Raw genomic sequence first — 7601 nt, forward strand, 5'->3', positions numbered from 1 at the left:
GAGACAAGAAGTAAAGGAGGCAAAGGAGTATTATCTATAAGGAAAGTAATGAACATCATATCCAATTGCTTCTAAAGGTTACTGATGTGGACCTGTAAGGACAACGTTTCTGCTGTGCTATTGCCATGTCAGCTAAAGAAAGGTGCTGCAAGGAAATTATTTATTCCCCGCTAAAAAAAACAATCTTTTTAGGCAAAGAGGTCTGACCTGCTCAGCTCTTCGCATCAAAGCAGAAAAGGTAAGAAGTAACATGTGCAGATACAGCTGTTGCAGTAATTATCCAGCATTTTCAGGAATCATTTTCACTTGGCAATAAGGACCACAGGGTAACGTGTTGGTCTTCAACTCCACTATCCAAGCTAGCTAGTTATAGATGCTTATCTTCTAATTTCCTCTCACCTGGGCATCACAGCTCCTTCTCAAACACCTGATTACAGGTTTAAGCATTGGTCCAACACCTTGAACCAGATTCTACTAGAAAAACAAGCACAAAGCAAAACTGAAGTAAATACTCAACTCACAGCAGAATTTATACTAAGGACCGAAGTCATGGTACAATGTTAGTATTAGACTAACATGGGGAACATGAACAACGCAACTTTAAATTGGAAGCTTAATTCCCCCCCAAAATCAGTATACTTGTAATTTACAGGTTTTGTCTTTCCCTCTGTGACTGTCTTAAAATAGAGGGAAAGACATAACAGAACTCAACTCATGTTGGCTCGCATACCTTGTAATACTGAGGAAGCAATTATATGCCACTGTCAATTTTCCAGCAGTCAAACAGCTTCTAAATTCAAGGCGAGATTTCAGCGTCAACAGGACCTTATGGTATAGTTGTACCTGATGTATGGAATTGTGTTTTGTGACCTGCCAATGCCATTCCATTTCCTTTTCTCTGCTGTACAAACCCCTGATCAAATTTACCTAAAATTGGAAGGTGACTCAATCTCTCCAGAAATAATGTTGATATTTTTTGCATGAGTTTAAGCACTGGCTTGCACTGTAATGCTCAACTCCTTACTGAGACACACAGGGATGATCTCTACCATGTAGGAGTTTTCATCTCTGTTTGTAGAGGCTTACAGAGCAATTCACATTATTCGCACGTACCACATTTCCACCATCTTACAGTTTTCGCATGGTTCCCAGATGTCCTGTTGCCAGTAGCAGCCACACATAAAGCAGCCTTCAGAGCATGACTTTTTCACAGGCTCCAGGATGATGCCAGCGTGGCCACACTGTACACTCAGCACACTGAAACATTACCATCAACCCAGGCAGCACCTCAGCACCTTATCTGCACCAGACATGATTTTAAATGGTTCATCTTGCTTAGATTGCACAAATCTACTTGGTTTCAGCTTCATAGTCAGAGCCCGCTTTTCTGCCTTCTCCCAGACCATTTCGCTTCTCTGACCTTGCCTGATAACCCTCCAGGTGTCTTCAGAGCAGCCTGCCCTGTCCACCTGGCAAGAGCAGCCATCTAATGCACCGCATTGGGGGAGCCTCTCCTCAGCCACCCGCTGGAGAGACCCAGGCTCATATAGGTGCCACAGAGTTCAGAGTGCCCTGCCACAGCCACCACCACCTGTCTATCTCACAGACTTTTCTGCACAGGAACAGTGATTTGGAACAATAGACATTGCATCTGAGAGTCTGGAAAAGGGCATTTTTTGAGGTAGGTTGCACAGGAAAGCATTGGATGGGAAGAGCTTGGTATGGTGAGGAACACATAGCTTTTTGGAAGGGGGAATGTTTTATAAGTTTAGAAAAAATTGAAGTGGCCTGAAGAGTGTCATTGCTGTGTTTGAATAGGTCAAACACCTATGGCAATGTTGTGGGTTTGTTCCTTGGGCCTAGCACAGCCAACTGATACACAGGAGCAGTACAAATCAGTGTAACAGATCTCCAAGTTGTCTGTTTTGTACAACCACATTCATTTGCTGTTCCATCTCTCATACACCCTCCCTAAATATACCAACAGCTATTTTTAGCTTGATCTACAGCAAAAATAGCCAGTTGAGAAAGTAGTTCTGCCCAAATTTAGGGAATATTTACATGCTCTTGTGAAAAACATGTGAGAACTGAATAGATTACTCGAATTTCAAGTTGTTGCACCTAGACGAGTCATACATTTGAAATGTACTTGGCATGGTAAACAGCTAATTCTGGCAATGTATCATCTTTCCCTCGTTTCCTTTTTTTGGGTTGTGAACCTAGCTAGTTTAAGTATTGTACTCTCATGTCTTGAATAGAGTCTTAGCTGACTTCTTCAGAAGGACTTGGGTGTTGTTTCATCCCCTAATAGTTAAGCATTTTTCTGAGAACAGACTCTGTGGACCTTATATGCCAAAGCACCACAGCGTTGCTTCAAGGTCAGGGTTTAATCTTTTAAGACAGCACAGCAGACTAGGGCCAAGCATGCTGTCCAGCTTGCTGCTTTCTTTCTGGGACTTAGCTTTTTTCCTTCCACTGGCTGTAATATAGGAAAAGCAGCCTTTCCCGAACAGGCTTCTGAGAAGCTCAGACAAGTGCACATGGGTTTTCCCCTTCCCATCTGGCCTTCTGTAGCCTCCAATTACACAAGCAGGGAGGCTGCAGTCCTCTGGTGGCTCTGGATGGCCTCCTTGCAAGCATCTGTCCTTAGCCCCGCCCCCCCAGAAGAGAACAGCCCTAATGCCAGGAAAGGCTGCTGCAGGACAGGCCTCAGGGTGTTGGATCAGGTGCACATGTCTCTTGGGGGCCACTAGGTGCATGCACTCTGCAAAACCATCCCCTGGGCTGCTTCAGAGCAGCTCCAACCCCGGAGCACCACCTCCAGAAACTAACATCCAGGAAGAAATTGTAAGATAAAACCATCTTCTTGCTACAGGCTTCCATTTTGAGGCTTTTTTATAATGCCCTTTGAACCACAATAAGTATTTCTTCACTGTTTCACAACTGAACAGGCAGATCCTGCATTAGGGCTGCATGTTACAGACAGTTTTCTAGAGGGGACCTGACCACAAATAAGAGGAGGTCATGGATGTCTGCTCTGCAGCAGCAAGTAGCTGCTTCTGGAGGCAGCTGCACAACCAAACTCCATCCACTCCTTCCTTCTGGTCTCTGAAGGAAAGGCCCTATTCTAAAGGCAGCAGGAGCAGGCAGAACAGGCAGACAAACAGAAGTAGGTTTAATTTCAACAACTATCAAAATGTATCCAATTTGCTAACCCAGGCAATAATTCTCTCTTAAAATATTGTATTCAGCTGTTACTGTCTCATGATCCGGGTTGAAGTGTCATTTCTCAGTTTTCTTTACCTTGCTGAGAAGCTTAGAAACAGGGATTTTTGCAACAGTATGTGTTTTTAAATGTAATTAAAAAAAAAAAAAGCTATTCTCACAAGCTATATGTAAAAGGCATATGAGTATAAAATAATCCTTATATTGTTAGATAGACATGAAAGATACCAATACACTTGATTTATAATGCATTTTTCTAAAAAAGAGAAAATAATTACTGGAACAGGAATGTGAGAATCAGGATCAAGCAATAGAAAAGTTGCACAGCATTTATAAAAATTAGTGGCTATATTAACCCTTAGAAAAGCAATGGTTTAGGCAGTCTCCACTCAAAGTATATTAGAACCACAGTTCAAGCGAATAGTATTAATAACCCAACTGTACTGTCACCTAGGTCAAGTTTAATTAAGAAGCCTTCATTCAAACAGTATTATCATATCCCTGATAAATGCAAGTTAAAAATCTCTGAACATTTAATAGCATCCTGTTCCCAGGAGTTTCAGTGTTAGCTCAAGTTAATTATGTTTAAACTATTTCTCTTTTGGTGTACTGATGTGATGTTTATCATCTGACACCAAAGAACGAGAGCAAATCACAACTTGATGCTGTTTCTGGTGAAGCCTACCACACCATTGCAATGTAATGGACTTAGCCTGCCTGTGTCAAGGACTACATGTTTAAAGAAATATAGCTCAATTACACTGGCTTCCTACCTCTTAAAACTTGCTTTCCTTAGGCTTTCAACATCTGCACATTCCAGATACCTTCATCTGGCAATGGAGGAAAACAAAATCACTGCAGCTTCCCTCTGGTTTTGCTTATGGCTAGTCACGCTTACAACCCCAGTGACTGCAAGTCCTTAAACCTGAGGATGTAGCAAAAACTTAGTTTTGCTGTTTTTCACCCCTGATGCTGGTGATTCATGATCACTGTTTGCTGGAGCTTGCTACTAGTGTAACAGCGACAAGTTAATGGCAGTAGCAATTTTTTTTTTATTTTTTTATTTTTCTTTTCTTCACTGTCACAATGGAACTTAGTGCAGACTGGGTCTACAGTCAGAAGTTACACTTGGGCACCAGAGCTACAACAGAGCATCATCTCTTACCTAGTGAAGGCTTCAAGCATAGGAGTAAGTGTATACAAAGTAATTTCTGGCTACAGCACAGTTAAAAACAGCTAATTCTTAAGTGAGACAATTAGAAAAAACATAACATTTCTTGGCCAATATTCCTTTTTTATTTTTTAGTTGTAATTGGACCTTCCGAAGGGGCAAGAGTGGTAAAGAATGGACAAGATTGCTCTCAATTAAATCTCTCATAAAAGGAGGCTTTCAAAATTTTTAGCCTAGGAGAATTCAAATTATCAGGCAGCTGGGACCTCTTCCACATGCTAGAGGTATATAGATGCTCCAGCCACAAAACCCAACCAAACCAAACAAGCACAAACTAGAAGAATTTGTCTGAAATTAGTGTTATTGTGCCATTGTGAATAAATCATCCTTGTGTTAAAAACATGCCAAATATCTATACTAATTCAAAAGCAGACATGAGGTACACAAAAGGACCTTGTCTGATTCTGACAAATGCTTTACTCTGAACTTGTGCTATGTGAGTTGCTACAGACCGTAAATAAAAAAGCATTTAAAGCTTTATCCTAGAGATTTACAGTTTTTAATTTGGTGGCTATAGGCAACTCCATCTGCATCAACAGGTAGTAGTGTTGGAAAGCTATATGCAAGTCTCTGCTGAAAAATGCTCATAAGCAGCAGCATAGGACTACAAGCTATTTTTTTGTCTGTTCTCTTTCTGTCTCTGTTTAAAAGCCATAAGGGGGCGGGATTATATTCAGTCTACATTGGATGAGTTTAGTATGATAGCCTTGACACTGACAAGTTGTTTACAAGAACACAGGAGACCAGTAACAGGTTCATTTCCAGCCAAAGCATTGGAGGGAATCATCCTCATTTTAAAGTGAGGTCAAATATGCTGACACCTACAGCTTAGCACTGGTGTCGGTGCCACTCTAGCAGAGGTAGGGTTATCTACCACTACTTTCTTGCGTTAGCAATGATCTTCTGGTTTTATGACTAGAGCAGAGACTTGTGTCCCAGCCAGCTGCATTCTTAGGCTTGAGAGCTCCTATTCAGAGTCAGACTCCTGGCTTCTTTTACACAAATCAGTTGTGTTTGTCTTGGGATATGAAATGTCTATAAATATATACTTCTGTAATGTCAAGTTACACTGGCTGCATAATGACTAGATTTTGTCAGTTCACGACAGAGCAGGGGAAGGGCAAGTTTACTTTCTGCTCTTTAAAGTACATTTGCTATTAGAAGAGGTTAGGATAGATGCAAGCTGAAGGAAATGCTTCCCCCTTACCTCCATTCCCTTCAGTAAACTGCCTTCCTATTTTTGCTTAAATCTGAAATTAGCTAGTTTGAAACTTTTTCAGAAATGCATCTTTGCAGGGAGGAGGAAAGTCATTCACCCTTGGGAAAAGTTGTACAAGAATCACTCTGTAGATCATTTGGAGCCCATACAGTAAAACTTTTTTTCCTATTTACTGTGTGCATTTAGCCTATAAGTTCTATTGCTTGTATGGTGGCAATTCGGCCACTTTGCTCAACCATCAAGATATAAAAACACTTAAAAGAAAAGCCATCAAGATCAACTGAAGGCTTGGAGATCTACTTGATGTTTTAGATTAAGCCTGATTAAGTTAACGTGCAAGCTCAAGTTAGCAGCCTCTGTTGCATGTTTGAAAAGCCAGGTTCTCAAAGTATCTTCCCAGTTGCTTTTTCTCAGATAAGCAGAAAGGTTGACAGGGCTTTAAATGCATAAATTCAGATCTGTGTTCTCCAGGATTCCCACTTGGCCTCGAACTAACCCCAAAGATTTTTGAGAAGGTAAATGCCTACAGACCTTCACATTAAAGCTCCCCAGCATCATCAGCTTCAGTGTCTGGGAATACTCAACACCTGGGTTCCCCCAGCAGCCCAAGGATCAACATTCAGCTCTGCCCTCATCCCAAACACATCGAACATGCCTACCAGGCCTTGCACATCCTCTCCTCTGGAGGTCCTGGGCACACAGGTTCCGCTGCACACTCTGCTGATACCAGCTTTCCCCAGAAGCGAGGAAGAAAACCTGTTTGCTTTGGGGAGGGACTCTCTACACAGAAATGGCACTGGGAGCTGAGACTGACACGCAGACCTTTGGAGTGGAATGCCTTGGCTTGTGGACTAATTAGATGTCCAATTTCCTTCTCCCTGCATCTCTGACCAGAGGATTTCTGCTACAAGTGGCCCCTGGGGAAGATGACGGGGGTCTCGCTCCCGACACAGTACAGAAGCAGCCTGTCCGACAGTAAGGAGACCTGCTGCTCTAACCCCTGTGTGCCAGAGTGAAAAGGAAGTGATAGCTACATTGCTGCCCCTCTCCCATGACTTAAGAAAATAATGATCCCTGCTTGGCTCCAAACAGACAGGAGTCTTCTCTCTCATCATCAGCAGGTACCACAACAGATTTGTAAGTTGGAGTGGCAAAAACCACTGTATTCTGTCCCAAGGTAAAGAGTCTAGAAATGTAGGGCATCTCTAAAATGAGAATGGTTATCTGGAACTGCCTTAGCCAGCTCCCCTTTCTCAAGCACCTAGTTCCTACATGTATTTTGGAAATTACCTGACGGTAATCCTGGCATTCCTGAAGATATTTCTTCTCTCAAGGGGCTTCTCCCCAGTGAAAGTTAGAGTCCACCAAAGCACAACTTCATCTGGAAGAAGCTGTCCTTTCTGGCTATCATCCATGTCACTGCTTGATGATCCTCAACAAGGTTTCCCACCACCATTCAGCCACCCTTGCACAGGAAGGTTGCTCTTAGGGAGCAAGCAGTGGAGGAGCCACACTCCCACAACAGCTCCTATAGAGGTGCTGTGCTGCAGCCCAGCAAGCCTCACAGGCATGGATGTAGGCCCTCTAGCCCAGGTGGCCTACAGCTCTGCTTAGGGCAGTGTCCTTGAGCAGCCTCTTTTTTATGTGCTCTGATTTCCTGAGCTTGATTGCAAGGCAACAGCTTTCCAGGTGCTTCTGGTTTGGAAAAAAAAAAAAAAAGAAAAAAAAAGTTTATAGGGAAACTGAATAAACAGTGGTTCAAAGAAGAGAAGATCCAGTGTTACAAAGGCACATACCCTACACCATCAATCCAATTTTTTTTTCCCCTCTCTATCTCTGCTCTAGCATCTGGTTTCAAGACATTGATTGTTGCAAAAAAAAATGTATATAATTATATAATTTATATAATGTTTGCAGATTTTCCAG

General features: G+C 42.3%; 1 protein-coding gene across 12 annotated transcripts in view; it reads right to left on the reverse strand.

Annotated features, from left to right (window-relative positions):
• The window catches only part of WDFY3 (WD repeat and FYVE domain containing 3), a 188546-nt gene extending 181292 nt beyond the window's left edge, over positions 1–7254 (reverse strand). For 9 of the 12 annotated variants that reach the window (XM_040555105.1, XM_040555104.1, XM_040555103.1 and 6 more), the window contains exon 1: positions 6966–7253. The gene's annotated coding sequence lies outside the window, so the exon portion shown is untranslated. Of the gene's footprint in view, positions 1–6965 lie in introns of all 12 variants that reach the window. The other 3 variants (XM_040555097.1, XM_040555092.1, XM_040555093.1) reach the window with 1 other exon arrangement.
• Positions 7255–7601: the final 347 nt, after the last annotated feature.

The sequence above is a fragment of the Cygnus olor genome, chromosome 4 (assembly GCF_009769625.2).
Source record: "Cygnus olor isolate bCygOlo1 chromosome 4, bCygOlo1.pri.v2, whole genome shotgun sequence".
In the NCBI taxonomy this organism is placed as follows: domain Eukaryota; kingdom Metazoa; phylum Chordata; class Aves; order Anseriformes; family Anatidae; genus Cygnus; species Cygnus olor.